This window comes from Eschrichtius robustus, chromosome 1 (genome assembly GCF_028021215.1).
Source record: "Eschrichtius robustus isolate mEscRob2 chromosome 1, mEscRob2.pri, whole genome shotgun sequence".
Lineage (NCBI taxonomy): Eukaryota > Metazoa > Chordata > Mammalia > Artiodactyla > Eschrichtiidae > Eschrichtius > Eschrichtius robustus.
In genome coordinates, this window is record NC_090824.1 from 191,920,066 (window position 1) to 191,935,923 (window position 15,858).

The window sequence follows — 15,858 nt, forward strand, 5'->3', positions numbered from 1 at the left end:
AACTAACAAAGAGAGAAATTAATAAAGCAATCCCAATTACAATTTTATCAAAAAGAATAAAACACCTAAGAATAAATTTAACCAAGGAGGTGAAAGACCTGTGCACTGAAATATATAAGACACTGATGAAAGAACTTAAAGAAGACACAAACAAATAGAAAAATAGTCTGTGCTCTTGGACTGGAAGAATTAATATTGTTAAAATGTCCAACTATCCAAAGCAATCTACAGATTCAGTGTAATCCTTACAATGGCATTTTTCACAGAAATAGAACAATCCTAACATTTGTATGGAACCACAAAGACCCCAAGTAGCCAAAGCAATCTTGAAAAAGAATAAAGCTGGAGGCATCATGCTTCCTGATTTCAAAATATATTATAAAACTAAGAAATCAAAACAGTATGGTATTGACATAAAAACAGACACATAAATCACTGGAACAGAGTAGAAATTCCAGAAACACACACATATTTGGTCAATTAATTTATGCCAAAGGAGCTAAGTATATACAGTGGGGAAAGGATGGTCTCTTCAAAATATGGTGTTGGGAAAACTGAACACATACAAAAGAATGAAACTGAATCACTATCTTCTACCATACACAAAAATCAACTCAAAATGGATTAAAGATTTGAATGTAATACCTGAAAGCATAATACTCCTAGAAGAAATCATAGGGAGTAAGCTCTTTGACGCTAGTCTTGGCAATAATTTTTGGACTTGGCACCAAAAGCAAAGGCCACAAAAGCAAAAAGTAAAGAGTGGGACGACCTCAAACTAAAAAGCTTCTTTGTAACAAAGAAAACCATCAACAAAATGAAAGGCAACCTACTGAATGGGAGGGAATATTTTCAAATCATATATCTGATAAGGGGGTTAATATCCAAAAAATATAAAGAACACAACTCATTAGGGCAAAAAACGATCCACTTAAAAATGGAACTGAGGCAGGGTGCACATCTATGATGGCGAGGAGAAGATAAAATTTGATGCTGGGACCCTCCTTTTAGTATGCACCATCTAATTTGGAGAGATCAGAAAAATCATGAATGCTACATGGCCATTCCTCTTTCCCAAATCGTGTTCATTGAAGAACAGGCAGCTGGAATTGGGAAAAGTGCCAAAATAGTGGTTCATCTTCACCCAGCTCCTTCTAACAAAGAACCTGGCCCATTCCATAGTAGTAAGAACTCCTACATCAAGCTTTCCTTCAAAGAACACGGCCAGATTGAGTTTTACAGGCGTTTATCAGAGGAAATAACACAGAGAAGATGGGAGAATATGCCAGTTTCCCAGTCGTTACGAGCAAATAGAGGACCCCAGCCAGGAAGAATAAGGGCTGTAGGAATTGTAGGTATTGAAAGGAAACTGGAAGAAAAAAGAAAAGAAACTGACAAAAGCATTTCTGAGGCGTTCGAAGACCTCAGCAAGCTAATGGTCAAGGCTAAGGAAATTGGTGGTGTTATCAAAATCCATTGCTAATACGATTAAAGACAAGCAAGGTGACATCACAGAAGATGAGACCATCAGGTTTAAATCCTATTTGCTGAGCATGGGAATAGCTAACCCAGTTACCAGGGAAATCTACAGCTCAGGAACACAGTACCACATGCAGCTGGCCAAACAGCTGGCTGGAATATTGCAGGCGCCTTTGGAGGAACGAGGGGGAATAATGTCACTCACGGAGGTGTACTGTTTAGTAAACCGAACTCGAGGAATGGAATTGCTCTCCCCAGAAGATTTAGCGAATGCATGCAAGATGCTGGAAGCACTGAAATTACCTCTCAGGCTCCGTGTGTTTGACAGCGGCGTCATGGTAATTGAACTTCAGTCCCACAAGGAGGAGTAAATGGTGGCCTCAGCCTTGGAGACGGTTTCAGAAAAGGGATCTCTAACACCAGAAGAGTTTGCTAAGCGTGTGGGAATGTCTGTCCTCCTGGCTAAAGAAAGGTTGCTTCTTGCCGAGATGATTCAGTGGAAGGCTTGCAGTTTTACCCAAATTTATTTATGACACAGAGCTAAGAGTTTTGTATTTGAAATAACTTGTTACCAGTATACTTGTCTCATGCAGAAGTTGTATGACATTGAGCTAAGGGTAAACCCTGATAAACTGAGAATTTACTGGAACTTCACAGTATAATATAAAATGCTTTTAATTTCTACGTAAATATTATGATCCAGGAAGCTTCTTTAGGATAAATATAGGAAAATATAGAAAGATGAATGCCAATATGAATTTGAAATCATGCTACAGTTGTATAGAAACCCTCAGAGTTTAACTTGAAATATGGTGGATTTTAACTTGATCTTCAAATCTGACCGTTTTTTAAAGAAGAGGATTTAGTTCATGGGGGAAAAAAGAGAGAAGTTACATGTTTGGACAGGTTAGGTCATAATTTTGGTGTGATGAAAATTCACCTGAATTACAAATGAGGTTTTTCTCTGCATTTAGTGTGCACATTTTGGGGGATTTTCATGCAACAACTTATACCTACAGTGTAGTTTAAGAACCTGACAACACTGGAGCAAAATATCCAACTGCAGGATATCATCTGAGGCTCTCCCTAAGGGCTTTTAGAAGCAGCCATAGGCATGTCTTCGGCAGACCAAATAAAGCACCTTAAAAAGAGAGAGAGGGCTTCCCTGGTGGCACAGTGGTTGAGAATCTGCCTGCCAATGCAGGGGACACAGGTTCAAGCCCTGGTCTGGGAAGATCCCACGTGCCGTGGAGCAACTAAGCCCATGTGCCACAACTACTGAGCCTGTGTGCCACAACTACTGAAGCCTGCGTGTCACAACTACTGAAGCCTACGCACCTAGAGCAGTTGTGCTCCCCAACAAGAGAAGCCACCACAATGAAGCCTGCGTACCGCAAGGAAGAGTAGCCCCCGCTTGCCACAACTAGAGAAAGCCTGCGCACAGCAATGAAGCCCCAATGCAGCCATAAATAAATAAATAAATATTTTAAAAAAGAGAGAGAGAGAATTTTATCTGACTTACATATATATAATCTGACTAGTTTCTTTTTTTTTTTAAGTGATGATTTTATGGCTGGCATTTAAAGAATGCAACTATGTCATTTTGTTTTAAAAATGCTATGGATTTTGAAAGTGAATTAAAGAGCTGTATAGACATGCCCAGAGATATGGTTACAGATTTGGGAAGTAGACACTTCAGGATTTCCCTAGGATTGTTTTGTGGGTAGAGGGACTGGGAGAACCTTTAACACGCTTTACAGGAAGCTTGGTGCTCTTGTACCTCAAAGCCAAGGATGGAAAATAGAGAGTGGGAACATAATATGTCTCCTTTTCCTTCCCTAAAGAAGGAGTTTCAGTGCTGAACTTTTAAAATCTTTCTATCATATTCTAGCAATATTATTTTCCTTTACCCCACACATTATAAGTTGTGTGGAGAAACTATCTCGCTAACAAGTATTACTGAGATAACAGAAACAGGCTAATATATTGAATCTAGATTGCTTGAGCTTTCCAGTGGACTGCCTGACTTTGTTACTGCCACACAGCGTACGGTACGTTGGCATTACTTCAAACTCAGGGACCGCACAGAGACAGAAGGAGAACCCCTTTCTAAGACTGAGTTGGCAGTGGAAGGTAGTGATGGGTTTTGGCCAAGCCTCTAGAAGGGATAGTATCTGTACTGAGAGAACCTTTGAGACCGGGAGGCAGGGATACCCAGGCTCAGACCCTGGGATCCGTGAGACATCCTGGCTAAGAGGTGGAGGGCCACTGCCCGTGCCCTTTGGGGAAGGTCCAGGGATCCGCAGCTGCAGACCCAGGGAATCCCTCCAAGTGCAGCCAGTCAGTCCCCGACCCCTGCCTGCTCCCTGTCGCTGCTCCGCACCCTCCAGTGTCACGGGAATGCTGTGGCCAAGGCATCCTGCCTTAGCCTTCCTTTTCCGAACCTGTCACTGATTCCACGTTGTGAGGACAGATCCTTTAATTCCCCCATTGCTCAGCCTCAGGTTTGTTTGGGGGGAAATTTGGTGTCTGGCTACCCAAGTCTTTCGGGCCATTGTGTACGGTTGCTTGTATGTCACTCCTCTCTCTGGGATGCACTCACTCTCCCACTGCCCTGGCAAACTTGTATGTGTACAGGCACGCACACACACACACACACCCCTCATCTAGCTAAGGTTTTTTAAAACTACACAGATAAATAATGTGTTTCACTAGTTGGAATGAGCTGCAACTAAGATTGTTTGAGCTACTGGGTCTGGCTCCAATGGTCTGGATTCATTATGGCAAACTCCTATAATTCAGAGTATTTATTTACACTAGTGTGACAACACATTAACAAAAATGGAGCAGTCTGAATTGTAAAAGTGAACTAAAGAGGAAGAAAAGTGACATGGATATATTTTGCAAATGTCACATTAGTTTAAAAACAGGTATGATTGATTTTACTGTTTTAAAGTGGGCATTCTTCAGTTTCCAGACCTCAGTGTGTATATTTTTATCCTTTTTTTTTCTTTGTTTTTACCAAATAAGGTGTCATTTTGGTCCTTTTTGGTAGAGGTTATGTTTAAATACAACCAATCAGGCCCTAAGTGCAAAAAAGTTCTGTCTTGGTGCTTATCAGTATTATACTATTATTTTTGCTTTTCTAACTTTGCTTTTAGGAGCATAGATCTGTTTGTAGCTTTATGGAATATTTCTAGTCAAATACTGTCAAAAATTTTTTTACATTATACAAGAATGCTTTCAGTGTTAAATGATTGGTATTAACATATACCAATAATTTTGCCAATACTGCAAAATTTAAAAATGATTTTCTCTTAACTAGGTGTTCTTTTTAAATACTCTTTGAAAAATTGATTAAAATGATAACCCTTTAGTCAGAATAAGCCCATGTGTTAAGATTTTTTCTTTTAGATTTTATAATCAGGAGTTGATTATAAATATTTATGACCTCAAGCTCTTACTATTTTAGTTCTTTTAAAACAATGGGAAATGGCTCACAAACTTTTTTTAAATTCTTGACGTGAATTCCACTGTTGATTGACTGTGTATGTTTATGTGAATGTACTATCTCTTGTGCCCTGTTACCAGATTAAACCGACCAGCCGTGGATTTATCATGCTGTCACTCTCATGCTCAAATACTTAAAATGGTTCTCCTTTGCCCAACAGTCTCAGAGTTTCCATTGTGGTACAACAGAGTCACAGCTCAGAAGGTGGGTGGGTTTTTAGGGCTGTGCTAAGGATGGAATCGAGCATGCTCAAAATGGTCCTTGAAAATCTTTATATAATCTTACAATTCGAATGCCTGTAGAGTTATACATGGGTATGAATATTTTATGAATATAGTAAGTAGAATATATAATAAAAAACTACATATCAACAGTAGACTTTTGTAGTATCAATAATTAAACTATTTAAATGTGTCTTTTTCACTTTGCTGATAGGTATGGTTGAATTTATGTAAATTTATTGCTAATCCCATCTCTTATGATAGATCTTAAATGTAAGCTCCACAGGAGCAGAGATTTTTATCTGCTTTGTTCATGGATGTGTCCTCAGAGCCTTCAGTAAGGCCTGGCACACAGTAAGCATTCAATAAATGGCTACCGAATGAATGACAAAAAAAAAAAAAAATAAGGTCAGATAGACTCATCCACCAGAGGGCAGACAGCGGAAGCAAGAAGAACTACAATCCTGCAGCCTGTGGAACAAAAACCACATTCACAGAAAGATAGACAAGATGAAAAGGCAGAGGGCTATGTACCAGATGAAGGAACAAGATAAAACCCTAGAAAAACAACTAAATGAAGTGGAGATAGGCAACCTTCCAGAAAAAGAATTCAGAATAATGATAGTGAAGATGATCCAGGACCTCGGAATAAGAATGGAGGCAAAGATCGAGAAGATGCAAGAAATGTTTAACAAAGACCTAGAAGAATTAAAGAACAAACAGAGATGAACAATACACTAACTGAAATGAAAACTACACTAGAAAGAATCAATAGCAGAATAACTGAGGCAGAAGAACGGATAAGTGACCTGGAAGACAGAATGGTGGAATTCACTGCTGTTTGTTCCACAGAATAAAGAAAAAAGAATGAAAAGAAATGAAGACAGCCTAAGAGACTTCTGGGACAACATTAAACACAAAACATTCGCATTACAGGGGTCCCAGAAGGTGAGGAGAGAGAGAAAGGACAGGAGAAAATATTTGAAGAGATTATAGTCGAAAACTTCCCTAACATGGGAAAGGAAATAGCCACCCAAGTCCAGGAAGTGCAGCAAGTCCCATACAGGATAAACCCAAGGAGAAACACACCGAGACACATAGTAATCAAATTGGCAAAAATTAAAGACAAAGAAAATTATTGAAAGCAGCAAGGGAAAAACGACAAATAACATACAAGGGAACTCCCATAAGGTTAACAGCTGATTTCTCAGCAGAAACTCTACAAGCCAGAAGGGAGTGGCATGATATACTTAAACTGATGAAAGGGAAGAACCTACGACCAAGATTACTCTACCCGGCAAGGATCTCATACAGATTTGATGGAGAAATCAAAAGCTTTACAGACAAGCAAAAGCTAAGAGAATTCAGCACCACCAAACCAGCTCTACAACAAATGCTAAAGGAACTTCTCTAAGTGGGAAACACAAGAGAAGAAAAGGACCTACAAAAACAAACCCAAAACAATTAAGAAAATGGTCATAGGAACATACATATCGATAATTACCTTAAACATGAATGGATTAAATGCTCCAACCAAAAGACACAGGCTTGCTGAATAGATACAAAAACAAGACCCATATATATGCTGTCTACAAGAGACCCACTTCAGACCTAGGGACACATACAGACTGAAAGTGAGGGGATGGAAAAAGATATTCCATGCAAATGGAAATCAAAAGAAAGCTGGAGTAGCTATACTCATATCAGATAAAATAGACTTTAAAATAAAGAATGTTACAAGAGACAAGGAAGGACACTACATAATGATCAAGGGATCAATCGAAGAAGAAGATATAACAATTATAAATATATATGCACCCAACATAGGAGCACCTCAATACATAAGGCAGCTGCTAACAGCTACAAAAGAGGAAATTAACAGTAACACAATAGTAGTGGGGGCCTTTAACACCTCACTTACACCAATGGACAGATCATCCAAAATGAAAATAAATAAGGAAACAGAAGCTTTAAATGACACAATAGACCAGATAGATTTAATTGATATTTATAGGACATTCCATCCAAAAACAGCAGATTACACTTTCTTCTCAAGTGCGCATGGAACATTCTCCACGATAGATCACATCTTGGGTCACAAATCAAGCCTCAGTAAATTTAAGAAAACTGAAATCATATCAAGCATCTTTTCTGGCCACAATGCTATGAGATTAGAAATGAATTACAGGGAAAAAAACGTAAAAAACACAAACACATGGAGGCTAAACAATACGTTACTAAATAACCAAGAGATCACTGAAGAAATCAAAGAGGAAATCAAAAAATACCTAGAGACAAATGACAATGAAAACACGATGATCCAAAACCTATGGGATGCAGCAAAAGCAGTTCTAAGAGGGAAGTTTATAGCTATACAAGCCTACCTCAAGAAACATGAAAAATCTCAAGTAAACAATCTAACCTTACACCTAAAGGAACTAGAGAAAGAAGAACAAACAAAACCCAAAGTTAGCAGAAGGAAAGAAATCATAAAGATCAGAGTGGAAATAAATGAAATAGAAACAAAGAAAACAATAGCAAAGATCAATAAAACTAAAAGCTGGTTCTTTGAGAAGATAAACAAAATTGATAAGCCATTAGCCAGACTCATCAAGAAAAAGAGGGAGAGGACTCAAATCAATAAAATTAGAAATGAAATAGGAGAAGTTACAACAGACACCGCAGAAATACAAAGCATCCTAAGAGACTACTACAAGCAACTCTATGCCAATAAAATGGACAACCTGGAAGAAATGGACAAATTCTTAGAAAGGTATAACCTTCCAAGACTGAACCAGGAAGAAACAGAAAATATGAACAGACCAATCACAAGTAATGAAATTGAAACTGTGATTAAAAATCTTCCAACAAACAAAAGTCCAAACCAGATGGCTTCACAGGTGAATTCTATCAAACATTCAGAGAAGAGCTAACACCCATCCTTCTCAAACTCTTCCAAAAAATTGCAGAGGAAGGATCACTCCCAAACTCATTCTATGAGGCCACCATCACCCTGATACCAAAACCAGGCAAAGATACTACAAAAAAAGAAAATTACAGACCAATATCACTGATGAATATAGATGCAAAAATCCTCAACAAAATACTAGCAAACAGAATCCAACAACACATTAAAAGGATCATACACCACGATCAAGTGGGATTTATCCCAGGGATGCAAGGATTCTTCAATATACGCAAATCAATCAATGTGATACACCATATTAACAAATTGAAGAATAAAAATCATATGATCATCTCAATAGATGCAGAAAAAGCTTTTGACAAAATTCAACACCCATTTCTGATAAAAACTCTCCAGAAAGTGGGCACAGAGGGAACCTACTTCAACATAATAAAGGCCATATACCACAAACCCACAGCAAACATCATTCTCAATGGTGAAAAACTGGAAGCATTTCCTCTAAGATCAGGAACGAGACAAGGATGTCCACTCTCACCACTATTATTCAACATAGTTTTGGAAGTCCTAGCCACAGCAATCAGAGAAGAAAAAGAAATAAAAGGAATAAAAATTGGAAAAGAAGTAAAACTGTCACTGTTTGCAGATGACATGATACTATACATAGAGAATCCGAAAGATGCCACCAGAAAACTACTAGAGCTGATCAATGAATTTGGTAAAGTTGCAGGATACAAAATTAATGCACAGAAATCTCTTGCATTCCTATACACTAATGATGAAAAATCTGAAAGAGAAATTATGGAAACACTCCCATTTACCATTGCAACAAAAAGAATAAAATACCTAGGAATAAACCTACCTAGGGAAACAAAAGACCTGTATGCAGAAAACTATAAGACACTGATGAAAGAAATTAAAGATGATACCAACAGGTGGAGAGATAGATATACCATGTTCTTGGATTGGAAGAATCAATATTGTGAAAATGACTATACTACCCAAAGCAATCTACAGATTCAATGCAATCCCTATCAAATTACCAATGGCATTTTTTACGGAACTAGAACAAATCATCTTAAAATTTGTATGGAGACACAAAAGACCCCGAATAGCCAAAGCGGTCTTGAGGGAAAAAAACGGACCTGGAGGAATCAGACTCCCTGACTTCAGACTATACTACAAAGCTACAGTAATCAAGACAATATGGTACTGGCACAAAAACAGAAGCATAGATCAATGGAACAAGATATAAAGCCCAGAGATAAACCCATGCACCTATGGTCAACTAATCTATGACAAAGGAGGCAAAGATATACAATGGAGAAAAGACAGTCTCTTCAATAAGTGGTGCTGGGAAAACTGGACAGCTACATGTAAAAGAATGAAATTAGAACATTCCCTAACACCATACACAAAAGTAAACTCAAAATGGATTCGAGACCTAAATGTAAGACTGGACACTATAAAACTCTTAGAGGAAAACATAGGAAGAACACCCTTTGACATCAATCCCAGCAAGATCTTTTTTGATCCACCTCCTAGAGTAATGGAAATAAAAACAAAAATAAACAAATGGGACCTAATGAAACTTCAAAGCTTTTGCACAGCAAAGGAAACCATAAACAATACAAAAAGACAACCCTCAGAATGGGAGAAAATATTCGCAAACGAATCAATGGACAAAGGATTAATCTCCAAAATATATAAACAGCTCATTCAGCTCAATATTAAAGAAACAAACAACCCAATCCAAAAATGGGCAGAAAACCTAAATAGACATTTCTCCAAAGAAGACATACAAATGGCCAAGAAACACATGAAAAGCTGCTCAACATCACTAATTATTAGAGAAATGCAAATCAAAACTACAATGAGGTATCACCTCACACCAGTTAGAATGGGCATCATCAGAAAATCTACAAACAACAAATGCTGGAGAGGGTGTGGAGAAAAGGGAACCCTCTTGCACTGTTGGTGGGAATGTAAATTGATACAGCCACAAGGAGAACAGTATGGAGGTTCCTTAAAAAACTAAAAATAGATTTACCATATGATCCAACAATCCCACTACTGGGCATATACCCAGAGAAAACCATAATTCAAAAAGACACATGCACCCCAATGTTCATTGCAGCACTATTTACAATAGCCAGGTCATGGAAGCAACCTAAATGCCTGATTTCTCAGCAGAAACTCTACAAGCCAGAAGGGAGTGGTCATGGAAGCAACATAAATGCCTATTGACAGATGAATGGATAAAGAAGATGTGGTACATATATACAATGGAATATTACTTAGCCATAAAAAGGAACGAAACTGAGTCATTTGTTGAGACGTGGATGGATCTAGAGACTGTCATACAGAGTGAAGTAAGTCAGAAAGAGAAAAACAAGTATCGTATATTAACGCATGTATGTGGAACCTAGAAAAATGGTACAGATGAACCGGTTTGCAGGGCAGAAGTTGAGACACAGATGTAGAGAACAGACATATGGACACCAAGGGGGGAAAACTGCGGTGGGGTGGGGATGGTGGTGTGTTGAATTGGGCGATTGGGATTGACATGTATACACTGATGTGTATAAAATTGATGACTAATAAGAACCTGCAGTATAAAAAAACAAAGAAAAACAAATGGAACTGAATAGACATTCTTCCAAAGAAGACATACAAACGGACAACAGATACAGGAAAAAGTGTTCAACATCACTAATAATCAGGAAATGCAAATCAAACCCACAATGAGATGTTACCTCATACCTGTTTAGAATAGCTGTTATCAAGAAGACAAGAAATAAGTACCGGAGAGGATGTGGAGAAAAGGAAACCCTTGTGTGCTGTTGATGGGAATGTAAACTGGTGCAACCACTATGGAAAACAGTATGGAGTTTCTTCCAAAAATTAAAAATAGAACTACCATGTGATACAGCAGCCCCACTTATGGGAATTTATTCAAAAGAAACAAAATCGCTATCTCGAGCGGGTCCCCAGCAGCTCGGGCAGCAGGAGGAGAGGCAGCGGCTAGGCAACCCAGCTTCGTGAAAGGTCAGCGCCACCGAGGGGGCGGCGAAGGAGGAGCCCAAGAGGAGATCGGCGAGGTTGTCAGCTACACCGGCTCCTGCAAAAGTGAAACGGAGCCCAAAAAAGGCGGCAGGAAAGGATTAATCTTCAGACAAAAAAGTGCAAACAAAAGAGAAAAGGGGAGCAAAGGGAAAACAGGCCGAAGTGGCTAACCAAGAGACTGAAGACGACTTACCTGCGGAAAACACAGAAACTAAAAACGAGGAGCCCCCAGCCTCTGACAAAGCAGGAGAGAAAGAAGCCAAGTCCGATTAATACCACACACCTGGTCCTATCAGTGGTCCCTGTATCCCTTCTTGTACAATCCAGAGGAATATTTTTATCAACTATTTTGTAAATGCACGTTTTTTAGTAGTTCCAGAAACATTTTTAAAAAGGAGGGAATCCCACCTCATCCCATTTTTTAAGTGTAAATGTTTTTTTTTTATTATTTTTAAGAGGTGAAATCATTTGCTGGTTATTTTTTGGTACAACCAGAAAATCGTGGGATATTGAATATGGGAGGCTTTGATTGTCTTGGGTGTCAGCTTAACATTCCATAGATGGGGGTGGGTAGCCTTTATATCCTATAATACAAAGCACACTAAATGGCAGTTTGGAGCCAGTTGTGCATTTAATGTCCTGAACACTTTAAATTGCTTCTCTTCCCGTGTTGTTTCCGGTAGAATTGTTTCCTAAAGCGAACCACTCACTCCTTGATCTTGGCTCTCCTGGTCAGGATTTTGTGCACCCTGTAACATCTTTGGTGGAGGCAGTCCAGTTTTCCTAGTAACTTTGTTAATGTGCTGTGAATGATTGACAATTTGACTATGTAGGGTATATGATATTAAATTGTGAATTAGTGGGACTTACAGTGTAACAACGTACCAATATTTGAAGATGTTGGTACTTGATATCCTGTTAAGGAAAATTTGCCTCCAAATTTTAAGCAGGAAAGTCACTGGAATAACTGTTTAGAAAAGAATCGCAGCTACATGATTTTTTAGATTTTTGGTACGTATGTTAAGATTTGTGGACAAATTGAAATGTCTGTGCACTGATCCTCAAAACAACCAATAAAATCTCAATTATGAAAGAAAAAAAAATCACTCTCTCGAAAAACTATCTGTACCCCCGTGTTCACTGCAGTATTATTTACAATAGACAAGACGTGGAAGCAATCTAAGTGTCTATCAACAGATGACTGGATAAAGAAGATATGATGTGTATACAAATACATACATATATATACACACATATATATGAATATTATTCAACAATAAAAAAGAAGGAAATCCTGCCATTTGGGACAAGCATGGACCCTGAGGATTTTATGCTCAGTGAAATAAGTCAGACAAAGACAGACAAATACTGTATCATCTCACTTATAGATAGAATCTAAAAAGAAATTGAACTTATAGATACAAAGAACAGATTGGTGGTTTCCGGAGGCAGGGGCTGGGAGTGGGCAAACTGGATGAAAGTGGGCAAACTGGATGAAGGTGGCCAAAAGGTACAAACTTCTATTATAAGATAAGTAAGTCCTGGGGATGTAATATACAGCATGGTGACAATAGTTAACAATGGGATACTGCATATTTCAAAATTAAGAGAGTAAATCTTAAAAGTTCTTTTCACAAGAAAAAAGAAAAATGAATAATCTAAATTTACTGTGGTAATCATTTGACAATCTATGCCTATATCCAATCACTCAGAGAACAAAATGCTTCACTTTCCAAAAGGAAAAGAAAAACGTCTCCAGATATCAGAGAGCTCTCTTCAGTGTAGAACCAGACTAAATGTTTAAAATTTTTAATTTAGGGCAGCTGGCCTTGTTTGATACTGCCAAGTAGTTCTTTCTTTAAAAAGTTACTGTGAGGGGCTTCCCTGGTGGCGCAGTGGTTGAGAATCTGCCTGCCAATGCAGGGGACACGGGTTCAAGCCCTGGTCTGGGAAGATCCCACATGCCGCGGAGCAACTAGGCCCGTGAACCACAACTACTGAGCCTGCGCGTCTGGAGCCTGTGCTCCGCAACAAGAGAGGCCGCGATAGTGAGAGGCCCATGAACCGTGATGAAGAGTGGCCCCCGCTTGCCACAACTAGAGAAAGCTCTCACACAGAAACGAAAACCCAACACAGCCATAAATAAATAAATAAATAAATAAATAAATAAATAGATAGATAGATAGATAGATAGATAGATAGATAGATAGATAGATAGATAGAATCCAATTAAAAAAAAAAAAGTTACTGTGAGGCACAGAAAATGAAGGCTAGGCTATGGGGAGCATGGTTATAAATCCCATGTTATTAAAAAGAAGATGTTCAGCACCACTGAAGAGTTGCACTCTGAGTGGCACACAACTATCCTGTGAATACAGAAGTATGCCTAATGGCTTGTGACCCACATGGAGAGGCCTTGCCATTGTGAGGTCTTGAGCTGTTTGTTATTTACTCTGCACCAGACTCTGGGTTAAGTGCTTTCTCTACGTTGTCTCATTGAATCCGCATAACCATCCTGGAGCAAGTATTTTACAGATATAAAATGGAACCTTGTTTTACAGATGAGAAAAATAAAGGTCAGAAAGGCTAACTTCCTCCCACTCAGACAGCTAGTAAGTGATGGGCCCTGGCTTGTGAACTTTTAGATATCTGATTCCCAGGGATTCTCTTGGCCCTCAAGTGAATTGCAGAGTAGGAATACTAATAAGAGCTTCTATTTCAGGAGCCCTCACATGTACTAAGGCATTGCAGCACACACTCTAGGTGGGTGGAGATTCCCACATGCTGGAAGATTGTAGAGCTGAAACATTTCCCTTTGGGAATTGGGCAGGAACAGGAATATTCCATTGAGGGGATTCCCTGTTAAGGCTTCACTTCTTAACTATTTTCCTCTTGGACTTTGAGGAAAGTCATATTTAGCACATAATTATAAGGTACTGCGCCCACCCCCAGGATGAAATTCCATTTAATTACCCAAACCCTTCAGTAAAAGGCACCAGGGAGCAGGTGGTAATATGAAGAAATCCATACAGAACTCACTACGGAACTAAAAAGAAATAAGTAACATTGAGTGTTTCATACGTGAGAAACAGATACCTGCCTTGTGGACAGAACAAACTAAATATATAGCCATAAGGATAGCCCAGTCAAGTTTCTTTGGTTGCAAATGACAGAAAATCCAGCTCAAGCTATGTTAAACAAAAACTAATAACTTTAGCTTTAATTTTTGAATTATTAATACATTCACATGATCCCAAATTCAAAAGGTGGCAAAGGATGTATACTGAAAAGTCCTACCCAAATACCCCAGCCATCTGGTTTCCTCTCCAGAACCAACCTAAATTATCAGTTTCTCGTGTATCTTTTCACATGCACACACATGCACACACGTGCACACGCACACACACAGAGTACTATTCTGTACTTTACTTGTTTAAAAATACATATTGGAGATTGCTCCATTTCAGTACATTAAAAATATTCCGCATTCTTAAAGCAGGTAATTTATTGTCCATGGAGGGTTAAGTTTTGAGGTATTTTTTCCGTCAACTATGAGGGAAGTCTTATTTAGTGATCCTCTTTCAGGTTGTTAGGTCAAGTCTAATGAAATGGTTTTGTGAAGACTTCAGTCTTGTGTGGTGCTGGTGTGGACCCTAATGTGATGGTGCAGTGAGGGGAATTCTGACTGATTCCACATCCCTCCTTCCACTGGTACCCAGGGGCAGGGAATGGCATCCTATCAAAAAGGTGCATCCATGCCAGCAGGAAAGTGGGATCCCTGAGGGATGGAAGAGCTCTCAGACTCCAGGAGAAATACCAAGAGTCCCCTCAGGAGACACCAAAGCTAACACCTTCACCTTTGCCATATGCACTGGAAAGAAGGGAGCCTTGAAAAGAAGGGGGCTGATGCTTGAGTTCAACTTGTAAGTAGAACTTGGTTTTATAATAGCTCCACCCTCTACTTGAGATTGTGAAACAGTACATTTCCACATGAGAAAGTCAGCATCACTCCACTATAGTGCATTGCAGAAGTCAGTGTGTGAGCCCAAACCATGGAGGGTCCCTAACTCCTCATTACAAGGTTCTTAGGAAGGTCCACAAACAGGAACTCCAACCCTGGGAGCTGGTCAGGGCTGCACTGAGCCGAGTGTCTAGGAGTGAGAAATGGTTGCTCTTCAGAAGAAGGACCTCCCTAAAAGGCAAGAATACTGTTGGTGTTTTAAGGAAAGGGAGAAAAAAGAGGTGAGTTGAAGGGCAATCGGGAGGCTATCCTGATTAAGACAATTTAATTTCCATCTTTGATAATCCTAGCCATGCAAAATCCACTACAACCTGTCTTAGCATTCTATGAAAATGCAAAGGAGAAAAATCATTTGAATGTCCACAGTTTTAAACAACAGCCGGGACTTCCCTAGTGGTCCAGTGGCTAAGACTCCACACTCCCAATGCAGGGGACCCGGGTTCGATCCCTGGTCAGGGAACTAGATCCCACATGCATGCTGCAACTAAGAGTACGCATGTTGCAACTAAAGAGTGTGCATGACGCAACTAAAGATCCCGCATGCCTCAACGAAGACCCAGCGTGGCCAAAATAAATAAATACATATTTAAACAACAGCCAATTATCACTTCTCATCCTTCAGTTCTTTTGTACTTTG

General features: G+C 39.1%; 2 pseudogenes; both read left to right on the forward strand.

Moving 5' to 3' along the window:
* Positions 1-979: 979 nt before the first annotated feature.
* LOC137761813 (vacuolar protein-sorting-associated protein 36-like) lies at positions 980-2,023 on the forward strand (annotated as a pseudogene).
* Positions 2,024-3,618: 1,595 nt separating this feature from the next.
* On the forward strand, positions 3,619-11,473 carry LOC137765918 (non-histone chromosomal protein HMG-14-like; annotated as a pseudogene).
* The last annotated feature ends 4,385 nt before the right edge of the window (positions 11,474-15,858 follow it).